Here is a 14,070-nt window from a genome sequence, read left to right as displayed (position 1 = left end):
TCTAAGTCAACCTCTCATAGTATGTGTACCACTTTGAAAATGTGAGACGATTGTTCTGAGATTCTACAGGGGGAAGAATCATATAAAACAATGTCCAAAAAAGTTCATACTAAAATAACCTATTTATATTTTCACTGTTTTAACTCTTGCAATATTTTAAACACAATGTAGAATTATGTTGAATCATTATTTAAAAGATACCCGCATGTTTGTGGCTCTTCACTGTGATACCACCTCTATTCTCTGCTTGAATCAATAACATTTCAACACTTTTACTGCTTTGAGAAGAAATTATTCCAGTCTGTTCAGTCTTTGAGCCAAATCTCTCAGTCTGACTTTGAGATCCTCACTAAAAGCTCTAGTTCCCTCATGAGGCAAAACTGTTTCTAGAGTATGTTTCAAAGCAAAGTTGTGTAACCAACAATTAAACAATTAACAAACTAAAATAGTTTAAAGTTAGGCTTAGTAACTTTACACATTTACTTATTACATTATATATTACAATTATTTTTTATGAATTAAAATTTTGATCTCAGTTAAATAATTTCAGTTTCTTCATCTTTCTTGTCCCATTAATTATTATTGCTATATCCAGAAGGTGATTTATTTATTTATTTATTTATTTATTTGCCCAATTCTCTTGGCATGGAGTTTATATGAATCAGAATGTAAAGAAGCCTGGAGATCATCTTTTACCACTATTTTGTTTTGTGGAAGAGAATATTTAAGCCAGATGTAAAGTAATTTGTAGGAGTGTAAGTTGTTTCGCGTAGTGTCTTTTGAAATGTAGGTATGTGAAAGCTGGTAGCTATTGTTCTTAGAACTTTGCAATTCAGATTACCAGTCTAGTGTTCTTATCTGCCTTGGATGAGTTCTCCTCACTGTTGGGTAAAACCATTCTTTAGACCTGTAAATTGCTCAAGACACTAGGCATATTTTTTTTATGGTACTTGATGGGTCAATTTATTCATTTAACACGTATTTATTAAGTACCTACTAAGTGCCAGGTGCTGGTCTTGGCATTAATTTAAATGTTAACAGAAACTATTAAGGAGTGAGTATTGTTTCAAATCCATACAAATGAGCATTTTGTGGCTAGTCGTGTGTCTGTGTGTGTGTGTGTATGGAATAAGTGTGTGTGTGTGTGTGTGTGTGTGTGCGAGAGAGAATGTTTGTTTCCTTCCTGTGTAAAATCTGCCCAGTTTTCTATCTTAACTGTCATTATATGTCAAACATATACTATTAAAATTAGCTTATTTCTGAAGCATGTCTACACTAAGGTTCCTGGGTTTTATTTTATGATGAAATGCTAATTTCTCATTATGAAACAAATTCTTTATTTCATAATTTTGAATAGGATTGTACTTTCAAAATCCTGCATCTGATTAGATTTGGGGCATTAAATATTTCAATATGACAATTTTTTTTCTGGTTCCTGCGGCATTTTAATTTTATTGTGACATAGAAAATTTTTTATTAATATTAAGACTTTGCTTTCAGAATGCTATGAAATAGTACAAGCAGTGTTGTGTAAAATAGTACAGGTGGAGCATCCCTAATCCACAGATCCAAAATCTGAAATGTTCCAAAATTCAAAACTTTTTGAGCACCAACATGACACCACAAGTTGAAAATTCCACACATAAGTACTTTACACAAACTTTCTTTCATGCATGAAATTATTTACAATGTTTTATAAAATTACCTTAAGGCTATGTGTATAAGGTGTATATGAAACATAACTGAATTTTGTGTTTAGACGGGTCTCATCCCCAAGATATATATCTCTCTCTCTCACTCTCTCTCTTTCTCTTTCTCTCTATATATGACACTCAACGTGCACAAGTAATGCCACACTCAGAAAAACTGCTTCCTTCTTTAAATTGTCTGTCTCCATTGTAAAACTGACAGTCAAATTTTAGTAACTCCTGATCTTTTTTGTTTCTTCTGTTCTTTTTAGACTCCTCATCCAGCATTTTGGTCCTGTTTGCTGGCTCTCTCTTTTAATAGGTCTACCCTAGCTTCTCTTTTCAGTTGTTATTTGACGTTCCTAGTCTTGCTGTCAATGCATCTCAGTCCTTGGATTCCAGATTGTTATTCTATATCCATCTGCTCTGTCCTGATTGTCAGTGAAAGTGTTGCTCTTCGCCTGGTGGGACATCAAAACTCTGACAATCTTTGGCTCTTCATTCAGAGATGGGTGGTGCGTGAAAAAGGGTACAGGTTTCTTGGTTATACATTTGGGATACCTTACAAATTTTCCAAAGACTAACATTAACCTCCAGTTAGGGGTAAACGACAAAGTGGCACAACGAAGAAGAAGAAGGAGAAGGAGAAGGAGAAGAGAATTTGAGTACTTAGTATTTTCAGTTCTGGACCTGGACCTAAGGAAAAACATTACCAAGTTAGTATATCAATACACACAAGTATCTCCTGAACTATTTTTTTGTTTGTTTGTTTTTGGAGGGAAAGGGAGCTTGGCAATTGCTTGTAGGTACTGATATTAAAATGTTGCAAATACATGAAGGTTCCTTGGTGCTTGCAAAATAACCATGACATGTAAAACAAGCAAAGAACTACCTAGTTTACTAAAGTCTTAAACCCTAACTCATAGATGTCGTAGTATAAAATAGTACTATGGATGCTAAAACCAATGTCTTAGAGTAGTCAAATACTAAAGATACAGTTGTTGATACTATACTAACCTGTATTTTAAACCTTATTTTTAGGTCACGCATAGCACTAATAAAACAGTAAATAAGCACCATTAGAGCATGTCAAAATGTAGGAGGAAGGCCACAACTAAACTTCATAGTAAAACCTGCCACCATGTGATTAAACACGACACCAAAAAGTTTTTAGCTAGTTTTCTATTTATATCCCTAGATATCTTTGGGATAGGGCCAAAGAAATGAGTTCATAGAAAGGTATAAAGGCCATTTTAAGTCCTGGTTTCGGGTGTGTCAATGTTTGTTGCAGCAGCAGAAGGAAGGCTGAAACAGAAAGTTGTGTCATAAATGGAACAAATACTGTTTAACAATTTTTTTTGTCTTAAAAACAGTAAAACCCACCATCTTCCTGGAGTCTGCGTTGTTCCCTTCCAGAATAGATGTTGAGCTTTTAAACAAACCTACAGTAGAAGCAAGCCCTCTCCAGGAAATCCCAATCTCTTTCCAAACAGGGACAGCAAATGTTCTCTCTGTTGTGGCTGTTTTTCCCTCTCCTCTGGGAATTGGTTTGCCTTCTGAGAGCATCCCAGGAAGGGGAGGTGCGCCCCAAATTGGCGAGGCTCTGCCAAATACCAAAGGCTCTTCTTTGGAAGAAGACTCCTCCTTTGGACGTGAGGCGCCCCTACCAGAGCGCCCGCGTACAGAAACGGAAACCACTAGCTGCGCTGAAGTGAGTCAAATGATGAAATCAAGACTGCACGGGAAGGAAGCTCACGAAACCTAACTGGTGACAGAAGCTGCTGAACCCTGCCCGAGGAAACCGCATGAGCCAGCAGTTGCTGCCCTCCCGAAGTGGTCCTCGGAGGCAGCGCACCCCTTCATTTTGGCAAACCGAGGAGGAAGGGAGGAACCGTGTGGGGGAAATCTAGAACTTCTGGTTCCCCAAGGACCCAGCAGACTGTGTTCTGGCTACAGGGTGATCACTGCCACCAGGTCAGTGCAGGATTCCTCCAATGTAGATGGGCCGGGAGCCACAACTTGCGCGGAGCAGCAGCCTCGCTGACCGCTCAGAGAGAAGCCGCGCGACAGCCAGGCTTGGCCGGGACGGCGCCCCCACCCTGCGCGCGCGGTCCAAGGTTCTCACCTGGAGCGCTCAGGTAGGGCTGGGGCGGGGCGGGAGGCTGGCGCGCAGGCGCGGGAGCAGGGCCTCGCCCCTGCCGACGTCGCAGGCTGGAGCTCACCTGGGAGACTCCAAGTGGAAGCCGAGCCTCGGTTGTGCCTCTCCAGGCAACGCGGGAGGCCCAGCGGGAAGGCAGGAGGCGGCTGCGGAGGAGGAGCTCTACTGAGCCGCAACTGTGGCGACAGCAACCGGAGTCGCAGCCGCCGCCACCTGCACCTGGCGCCCAGCCCACGTCCAGCGCCTGCCCGGCCGCCGCTTCCCGCCACCCTGCCCTGCCCACCAGCCAGGTAAGCCAGCGGCAGGCGGAGGGAGACGCGGTACCCCTGGGTGCGTTAGAGCAGGCGGGAGGACCGCCGCAGGGGTTCACGTGTTGGGGACAGGGCTACGGTCCAGGTGGCCGGTTGGAGACGGTCTCGAGAGCAGTGTTTCGGTTGCCCCTGGAGAGACCCCGAAAGGGGCGCCCTGGGCCAAGGGGCAGGTGGCGCCCCGGGGGGGAGCCCGGTCACACCCTCTCGCCCACGGTGCCCCCGCCAGTCCCTGTGGGGCGGCCCCTGAGGAGCTGGACGGAGACCAAAGACCTGGTGGCCCCGGACTTGCACTTGGGAGGGTCGCAGCGTGGGGACCCTGAGAGGGAGGGCCCGGCGGGAGGCGGGCGCGCTTCCACTCCGGCTAGCAGGTTGCCTGTCTTCTCCAGCCTCTCTGCCCGAGAGGACATCCCGCGACAGCGAAGGGCATGGCTTTGCCAGGCAACTTTCCCAGCCGGGGACCCCAAACAGTTCTAGGCTGCAAACCGCGGCCGCCGAGCCATTTAAATGGTTTCCGAGTGGTTTGGAAAGGGCTCTGTGGCCGGGACGCAGACACCCCTCTCTCTCTGTTTCGCCTCTGCACTTTTCCGGATGCGCTCTCCAAGCCAGAGTTGGGCCCACTTTCCTGATCAATGGAGAAGAGTTCTTTTCTTCCGTGGCGGGAAGAAATCCAACTGCCACGCACCAACCACTCACCATCTCGTTAGAGGACCTGTTGACTTAAGGACCTGTATATCGCGGCTATGGTTTGCCCGTGGCATATGACTCAAACGTTCAAAAAAACATTGTTTCAGGATCCTGCCACGTCTAAGCTTGGGTGTGCCAGGCCCAAATTCCTTTCCCTGCCTAATTAGGCTTTTCTGAAGCCTAAGAATTGAGGGTGAAACTGGCGCTTACCTTAGACTTTTATTTCCTTCTCTTTCCAACTCATCAAAGAAACTATTTCTGTTTTAAGAACCCCATCGAGTTACCAATATTTCCGATTCTTGAAAACGTTAAGTTAACATAACTTGCTATAGAAGTTACACTACATAATGAAGACATTTACAGTCAAATTCTATAGCTAAAAAATATTAAAGTGACAGCATTTTAATTAGAAAATCTCTGCTTGTGGGAAAATCTGTTGCTTCTTTTATTGTATATATTTTTCTTTGCGTTTGTGGCTAAAATCCATGAGGTTAAAGTCACACCCTGCCATTAGATTCTTTTTTTTTTTAAATTTAACTTTTAATATCTGAAGTCTAGCGCACATGTTAAACTTTCCAGGCAATTTGTACCGAGAATCTTTCTTTATATATTGCTTTAGCCAGCATTTTTACGTAGAAGTTTCTGATAATAATAACAATTCCACTAGATTTGTTTTGTTCTATCTCCACACATTTTAAAAATATATTTTAAATTGCACGTTTTACTTAAAATGCCTTATGCAACATGTAGTGGGGGTTTTTTTTCTTCTTCTTTTTAAGATTAGATGGAAATCTAAAAGCCAACCACAGCATAACATGATGTAATTATTAATTCAACCACGACTTTTCTACATTTCTTAAAAGACTCTCACCTGACCTCTTAATCTTGTCTCCATACAGAGAAATAAATGTGCTTAATACTGTTTCAATATGAGGTATAGGAGTTGTTCCCTGAATTTTGAATATTAGTCTTCATTACTTACTAGGCAGATGTTATCAGACTGTCTTTCCTCTTCACCTCTAGTGAGAAATGTAACATGTTTTCATTAGCTAGAGTAACAGTGTGACTTAATCTATCTGTTAAATAGGAAAAATAATACTTTCCTAGATTAAGATAACAAAGCCTTAAAAACAATCAGGAGTATCTTCCAGCCCTAGCATTCTCGGGATCCCTTTCTCACTTTGGAGATTCAATAGTCAAACCATCCATTTGTGAAAAATTGAAGCCAAGAGAGGTATTCTAACTTCATTTCACCCAGAGACGGCATGATCATTCCAGTGGCTTGACTCATGACTCCTGTATCTTACTTTGCACCACCCACATCCTCACTTATCGTAAGATGTTTATCTTTTTTCTTTCATATAATTTGTAAGGCCTTTGTAATTACAGAATAGTCCATTGCTCTTTCTTCAGCTCTGATTTACCCTCATTTCTACTTGTCAAAATGATGCCTGACTTCATGGAGACTACCCAGTGAAGGCATCATGCTCCTCTCATTGTGGAATAGCATGCATATTGGTGATGCCATGTCGGTTGAGATTTTTAGTTCCTTCTTGGTATTTCCAAGCCACAGTTAATTTTTTAAGTCAGTGTGGATAACATTATTTAGTCTTCTGATCTTTTTATTATATTGGCTTAAAATATATTTTATGAGGCAACTACCCAGTGCCTTTCATCCATTTGCTACACTCCAGATTTTTGGTTTCAAGCACACTTCCTTAACACTAAGTTTCTTTAAACTTTTTTTTCCTTTTACTGCAATCCTCAATAATTAATTTATTCTCTGCCTCAACTCTGTAAACTCCAATGTAAGTGTATATAAATGAAACAAGTTTTATTAATATAAAACAGTGCTTAACCTTACAACATGGATGTTCTTTATTTATTTTTAAAAATATTGGTCTAAACAATTAGACTGCTTTATGACCACGAAAGTGCTGGAGCCCACAATGTGAAAATAGCACTATTCTGTTGAATTTTTGTTTTTTTAAAGGCTGATTTTTCTACCAGCTTTCTTTTTCTCTGTCTCATACATGCATACACACACACACACACACACACACACACACACAGGCACACACCCACTCACATGAAAGAAAATAAATTATTTCTTAAAAACTTTACTGTAATCCTAATTAAACATGTATTGTAGGGCTTGAGGCTCCAGGACCTTGGTGCTAAATTAAATCTTTCAAATCTTAAGAACTGTATGAAACCTTGTTCATTATACATATTTTGTGTTAAATGGCTTCTCATCATGCTGTAGTGTATTTGGGAACAGGAAAAACCAGAAATATTTTTTTCTGAGGGGATTTTGATGATAAGAATTCATGAAATTTTGAGGGAGAAACATTCTGTCCAGCTCTATTCTAAACTCTTAAAGTTTTGTGACTGAGTTAGAGTTCTGGGTGGAGTCTGAAAATTTATTAGAGAAAACAGCCAGTTTATTATTTGGTTTATATTCTGTTAATATTTAATGCTTTTCTTTTTACTGTAAAACAAGTATAAGAGACAAATTATAGGAATTACACTCCCCCTCTCCACCAAAAGACTACATTGAGAGATTAAAATAGATCCCTAAATGATTTGTAGGAATGTAGTCTTGGAAGCTCTGATTGGATAATTAAGCCTTCTGTAGACACTTTCAATTTTAACCTGCCTTTACATTCTTGGTGGGTGAAATATTTCTCCTAAGGAAAATATTATCATATTTAGGATTTTAGAAATGATCAGTGCCTGAATCATCTTCACATGTATTCAGTTCTCTAGTCCATCAAGTGTAAAAATACATTTGGAATGATAGATACTTTATAGATATAAAATCCTATTGAAAAGGAAGGTATTTTCAATTACCTGTTCAATTATGCATTTAGTTAGTATCAAAATAATTCATACTATGTAATTTGGGTGAAATTTAAGACAACTCATGTACACTCAGGGGGAAAACTGAATTCAAATCAATTCCAGCAGTGGCAAGAGACAAAAGTACATTCACTTATTGCAAAGCAAAGACAAGTAGGACTCTGAATTCTAGGTCATTAGAGACTACTGGCAATTATATGACACTTCCTTGGGTCACTCTCAGAGTTGGGCTCTTATTTTTGGCACTAAAGAGAGAATATTCCCCCAAGTACACCTTTTCCCTATAATTGTTTCAGTTCCAGACTGTCCAAACTAATTTTCTTTTCTATATGATTGCCTATTGGACATCTTTAACATTTCTTCATTACTGGAGATTATATATGTTCAAACCAGAACCTTCATCTCATCAAAAAACAAACAAATGAACAAACAACCTGCTCACTTTCTGTATTCTACCTATAGATAGTAGTACATTGTACCATTTCTTATCTATAATTCAAAAATCAGCCTCTGAAAACAAAGCAAAACAAAATTTAACTCATTTGTTAGCAAAACTTGAACTCAATTGGAGCAAAGCCTGAGTGAACTGTCAGGAGGCTATTGTGATTTTGTATCCAACTTAGTGGATTATGTCCAGCTGCAGAAATAGTGCTGTTTGATTACATAATACTGCCCAGGCCCTGCTGGGGTACACACTTACATTGAGTATGTTAACCATATCACCTTTCTAACATCCAAAAAAAATCTGTTTTTTTTTTTTTTTTTTATGAGACAAGGTCTTACTATGTTGCCCAGGCTGATCTTGAACTCCTGGACTCAAGTGATCCTTCCATGTCAGCTTTCCAAGTAGCTGAGACTACAGGCTGTCAAATCCTGAATTTTGAAACACGTTTTGCTGCAGAGATTTGAGGGAGTGAATCATAGATGTGTACCACCATCCAGGTGCCATACCAGAAATCCAGAGGTAATTTTAAACTCTTTTTCTTAGCCTCTACAACTGCTGTGGTCTGAATGTTTGTGTTTTTCCAAAATTCATATGTTGAAATCAAATCCAATGTATTGTTGTTAGGAGTAGGGTCTTTGGGAGGTGATTAGGTCATGAGGGCCTTGGCCTCGTGTGTTTTTGTAAAAGATAATGTCCTTATGAAAGAGGACTGAGAAGGCTTGTTAGCCTTCCGTGTGAGGATACATAGGAGGCCATCTATGAGGGATGTGCCCTCGCTAGAGATTGAATCTGCCAGCAGCTTGATCTTGGACTTCCCAGCTTTCCGGTTGTGAGTGGTATATTTGTGTTGTTTAAATTACCCAGTCTAAGGTATTTTGTTATAGCATGAACTAAGACAACAACCATTAGAACACTGAATCCACTTAACATTTTATACCTTTCTCCAAGCCATAAATTCTTCTTTCACTCCTACTGCTCTAGTTTAGGGTCTTAACTTAACATCTCTTAACTAAGGTATCATAGCTGCCTCCTACCTGGTATCTCAGCAGATAGTATTGTCATCCTCAAGTCCATCATCTGGAGGTTGAGGATGATCTTTTTAGAAATGTAAATTCCCTCTCTCACTTAAAATCCTTCAACAATTTTCTGTTGCTTACAGGATAGAACCCACAGCCCTTAAAATGGTCCCATGGGATCTGACACTTGCTTAACTCTGGATTGATACTCCATAAGCCGAAATTTTATTTCCCAGCAACAGACTTCTTGTTTTTTTTTTCTTGTGTGCTTTTCTTTTGCACTTCCCACTGCAGAGAGTGCCTTTCTTTCTACCTTTACCTCTATCTATAGCTCTTAATGGCTCCTAAAACTCAAAGAAGGTCTTGCCTCATTTGGGAAACTGTGTCCCCTCACCCACACCTCCACATATACCTGAGCAGGGTGAGGTGTCCTGTGTATACTTCTATTATTTGCTTGACACGATATAAATATAGTCTGCTTTTGCTCTTGTCTGTATATGTATATATATATATACACACACATAAACACACACACACCCCTTTTGGATTATTTGCAAAATATGCAAAATTTCTCTTTCCATTAAGCCTTTTGTGGAATAAAAATTTTGGAGTAGAAGTGTCGCAGAAAGGGGAGAGGCATCGGCAGGCAATATAAGTCAATCTGCCTTTTTTTTTTTTTTTTTTTTGAGATGGTGTCTTGCTCTATCGCCCAGGCTGGAGTGCAGTGGCGCAATCTCGAATCACTGCAAGCTCCGCCTCCTAGGTTCATGCCATTCTCCTGCCTCAGCCTCCCAAGTAGCCGGGACTACAAGTGCCTGGCTAATTTTTTTTGTATCTTTAATAGAGATGGGGTTTCACCGTGTTAGCCAGGTTGGTCTTGATCTCCTGACCTCGTGAATCTGCCGCCTCAGCCTCCCAAAGTGCTGGGATTATAGGTGTGAGCCACTGTGCCTGGCCCAATCTGCCTTTTTAATGGGAAATAAACAAAGAAACTGGGGAGTATCGAACTTGTTTCACTGACTTAATTAGTCTATTTAATTTGGATTGCTGTTACTTCCATCTTATTGCTTTGAATTCTATTTTATTTTGGGGTCTTTTGGTTCTGTTCCAAGATCTTGGGGTTTTATCATTTAAAAGTGAAAAGTTAACTTTGTAATTGAAATGTCTTGCAGCTTTTGCTTATACATATTCCACAATTGAGTATATTATTATTGTTGAGGAGCTTAAAGGGAGCAGCCTTTACTTAAAAAATATAATTGAGTTAGACTAGACCAAAACCCTTTCCCAAACAAAGAAAAACAAAAATAAAATTAGGCAAAAGATTTCTTGGAATTACCAGTCCTCCTTTCATCTCTTTCTGGCTAGTCCTATGCCAAGTTCTGTAAGTTTTACCTTCTAAATGTTCCTCAAATCCATCTACTTTTATTCATTCCTATCTCTATCATCATCTCTTGCCTGGACTTTTGCCATGGCCTCCCTGTTTGTCTAGCTGAGCTCATTCTGGCTTCTTGCTTGTTGGTTCCTCACCCTGCACCCAGAGTGATCTTTTCAAAATATGTGGTTATGTTATACCCTGCATAAAGCCCTTCATGGCCCTTAAGATAAGGCAGACTCCTTAACATGCCCAAAGGCCTGGCATGATTTGGCTCCCATCAAACATATAGCACACTCATCATTGCTCCAGCTCTACCAATCTTTTTATATTGCTCTGTTCCTTCTGCCTCTAGGTCTTTGCAAGTGGTCTTCCTGGCCTGGAAGGCTCTTCCCTCCCCTTTTGGCCTAACTACTTAACATGCAGTCTTCAAATTCCACTTTGAGCTCCCACTTTTTCATCACTAACTGTAACTTGGAATTTTTCAACAGTCTCACCACATCCTTCCCCCTAACTATGGGTTAGAGTGAAGACTGTAGCCTAAAGAAATAAAGTCCTATTTAGTACCTGGGAGCATTAACTTATAAAAACAAAAGTTTCCCCACAAAGGAGGCAGACATTAATATATGACCCATATTTTTAAAAATAGATTTTAGTTATTAATGCCTTTATATTTTTATCAAGTAATAATAGTTTATATTTACTCTCATAATAAGTACTGGTCCTTATTAACTATTGAACACTTACATGGCAGGCATATTTTAAGCAATTTACATGTAAGTGTAAAACACTTACAAAGCAACCCTATGAGGTGCATGCTATTTTCCTCCCTATTTTAAAGATAGGAAAATTGAGAGATTAAGTAGTTTGCCTCTATTTACAAGGTTAGTGAAAGATTAGAGCCAAGACTCAAGTCCAAGCAGTACAATTCCAAATCCTGCACAGTTCGCCTTCTGTTTCCAGGAGTTCTGTGTCCATAGCCTCAAACAACCTTAGATTGAAAATATTCAGGAAAAAAGTAATGCAGCAATAAAAAATAATATAAAAAAGCACAGTATAACAACTATTTACACAATATTTACATTGAATTGGGCATTACAAGTAATCTAGAGATGATTTAATATAATTGGGATGATGTGCATAGGTTAAATCCAAATACTACATCATTTTATAAAAGCGACTTGAACATCTGCAGATGCTGGTATCCACAGGGGTTATGGAACCAGTCTCCTGCAGATACCAGGACATGACTGTACATTTATCCTGCTTACATGTAAATAAAATAGGGTTATTAAAAGACTTCCAACAACAATAAAAATCCAGTCAACTCTGCCCCTCCTTTCTCATCTCCCCAGTCCTGTTGCCTAAAAGCAACTACTTTCATTTATTTAAATGTTTCTTCTGGCCCTTACCTTTTCAAATAATATGCTTATACTGCTGTTTCTTAATGTATCAATATTTGGCAATATCTACTGACTTCCCATTGTGGTAGATAAATATTTAGCTCTTTCATACACAGCCACCTCTACTCTCCCTACTTGACCTCCCAATATAATTCTCACATTGTTTGTTTGCATTTTGTTATTTACTTACTGTGACTACATAGATATTGTTTACTACTGAGTCAAGCAAGCATATTACGAGTAGGATTCCTTACTTGTAAAATATTTTTTTTAATCTTAGAAATAATAATGATCTCATTTAAGAAAACACTTGGCTTAGTGTTTCCATACATCTGTTGGAGTACAATTTCTATGTACTCTAACATCTTTTCAGCTTGGTTTCCCATGTAGTCTAACATAACAGATTTATTGGTCCCTTACTGGAGCAATCTGTCCTCTTGTCCCCATTTGCACTGTTGTTCTCTAGGCCTGTTCCATGGTGGTTGTTTGGGATTTCTTTTTGGTGACATCTCTGGTAGAGCCTCTGTTCCTTAGATACTGTGACTTTTGTTTTTTATTCACACCCTCATTTGGATGAAACACATATCCACCACTAGCTTCCTGGAAAATGGTGCATGGAATTAAGAAATGTGAGATACTGCATGTCTAAAACTCTTTATTCTACCTTCACACATTTTCCTGTCTGTTTTATTTAATTCTTAAAAATGTGTTAGTAGTTGCAGTTGTTTGTGAACTCCAGTTGTTTGAAGTTCACAATTTTCAATAGTTAGGAAGGGTATATGATAAATCTTCCTTTCACTGTTGCCCTCTGACACCAGTTTTCTTCTCCAGAGGTAACCAATGCTATTTTTTAAAAATATAAAAACAATATGTATGTATTTTACCTCTTTTTAAAATACAAATAATTCTTGCTTTTTTAGTTCCCATTTAACTATATTGTGGCGATCATTTCATATCAGCATATAAATTGGCTATGTTTTTTACTTTGTATAATATTTAATCATATTACTCCATCATAATTTATGTCTTTCCCTATTGGTAGAGTTCTTGGTTGTTTCAACCCTTTGATATTAGAACAATGCTTTAATGTGCAAGTTACAGGTGTGCCATTTCACTAGTGCATTAGCATATCTATGGGATTTCTAGAAGTCATCCCCACATCTGATTGATGCTTTGATAGAGACCACAGTAGTAAGCAGCCCTGCAAGTTTGATAATTCTAAGTCAAATGAGATAAGGAGAAAGGGGGAAAAACACCTGATAGTAAATACTTAATGGCAGAGTGGGCTCATTTCTAGAGGACAATTAATAAAGCAGACAGGGTTTCTAATAGAAATTATTGTTTTCTTTGAGCTTTTTCAACATGACCTTTGTTTTTTCAGATGTGACCCATCATCTTGAACTGGATAAAACTTGTTTCTGTTGTGACCTCAGTCTCCTTCTTGTACTCTACCCTCTATCATTGCCTCTGTTAGTTTCACTGGCCTCTTGTCTCATATTTTTGAGTTCTAGGTCTACCACTAAGATAATGCAGAAGAGAGAGCACTCCATTTGCTAGCACCTTTCTTTTTCGGGATGGGGTCTTGATGTGTTTCCTAGGCTGGTTTTGAACTCCTGGGCTCAAGCAATCCTCTTGCCTCAGCCTCCTGAGTAGCTGGGATTACAAGCACCTAGCTAGCTAGCACCTTTTAACAAGTCCAGAACACATCCTTAACACCCATCACAACTTAACAACCTCCATAGCCTCCACATTGACTCATTTGCTGAGTTCAGCTAACTCTACTTCCAAAATCTGTTTCTAAGCTTCCATGCCACTTGTGTATATTTATCTCTTGCCTGGACTACTTTTAAGGGTATCCTAATTGCCTTTAGCCTCCTATCAGGTTTTTCTACCTCCCCCAAAATTCCATATCCAGCACAACTTCAACGATAATCATTCTAAACTTCCGTTCTCATTAGGTCGTCACCTTGCTTAAAACTCATCAGGGCCTCTCCCTTTGCCTAAAGAATTAAGTATAAATCCCACTGAATTGAGCACCCCACCCTCCCCTATTTGGAGCTTGGCATCCAGTGTGTGTTTAGTATGCCTCACTGTATATGGTAATTGACTATGCATGGTTCTGGGTAAAATT

At 39.3% G+C, this 14,070-nt stretch overlaps 1 protein-coding gene across 6 annotated transcripts in view; it reads left to right on the top strand.

Moving 5' to 3' along the window:
- Nucleotides 1-3,317: 3,317 nt before the first annotated feature.
- Nucleotides 3,318-14,070, top strand: part of GALNT3 (polypeptide N-acetylgalactosaminyltransferase 3) — a 47,216-nt gene continuing 36,463 nt past the window's right edge. Inside the window, exons 1-3 of one of the 6 annotated variants that reach the window (XM_063712840.1) lie at nucleotides 3,342-3,826; nucleotides 3,957-4,136; nucleotides 8,480-8,667. The gene's annotated coding sequence lies outside the window, so the exon portion shown is untranslated. Of the gene's footprint in view, nucleotides 4,137-8,479; nucleotides 8,668-14,070 lie in introns of all 6 variants that reach the window. The other 5 variants (XM_063712841.1, XM_063712839.1, XM_063712843.1 and 2 more) reach the window with 5 other exon arrangements.

Source organism: Pongo abelii, chromosome 11 (genome assembly GCF_028885655.2).
Source record: "Pongo abelii isolate AG06213 chromosome 11, NHGRI_mPonAbe1-v2.0_pri, whole genome shotgun sequence".
NCBI classification, from domain to species: domain Eukaryota; kingdom Metazoa; phylum Chordata; class Mammalia; order Primates; family Hominidae; genus Pongo; species Pongo abelii.
This window is presented reverse-complemented; position numbering and strand designations above follow the sequence as displayed.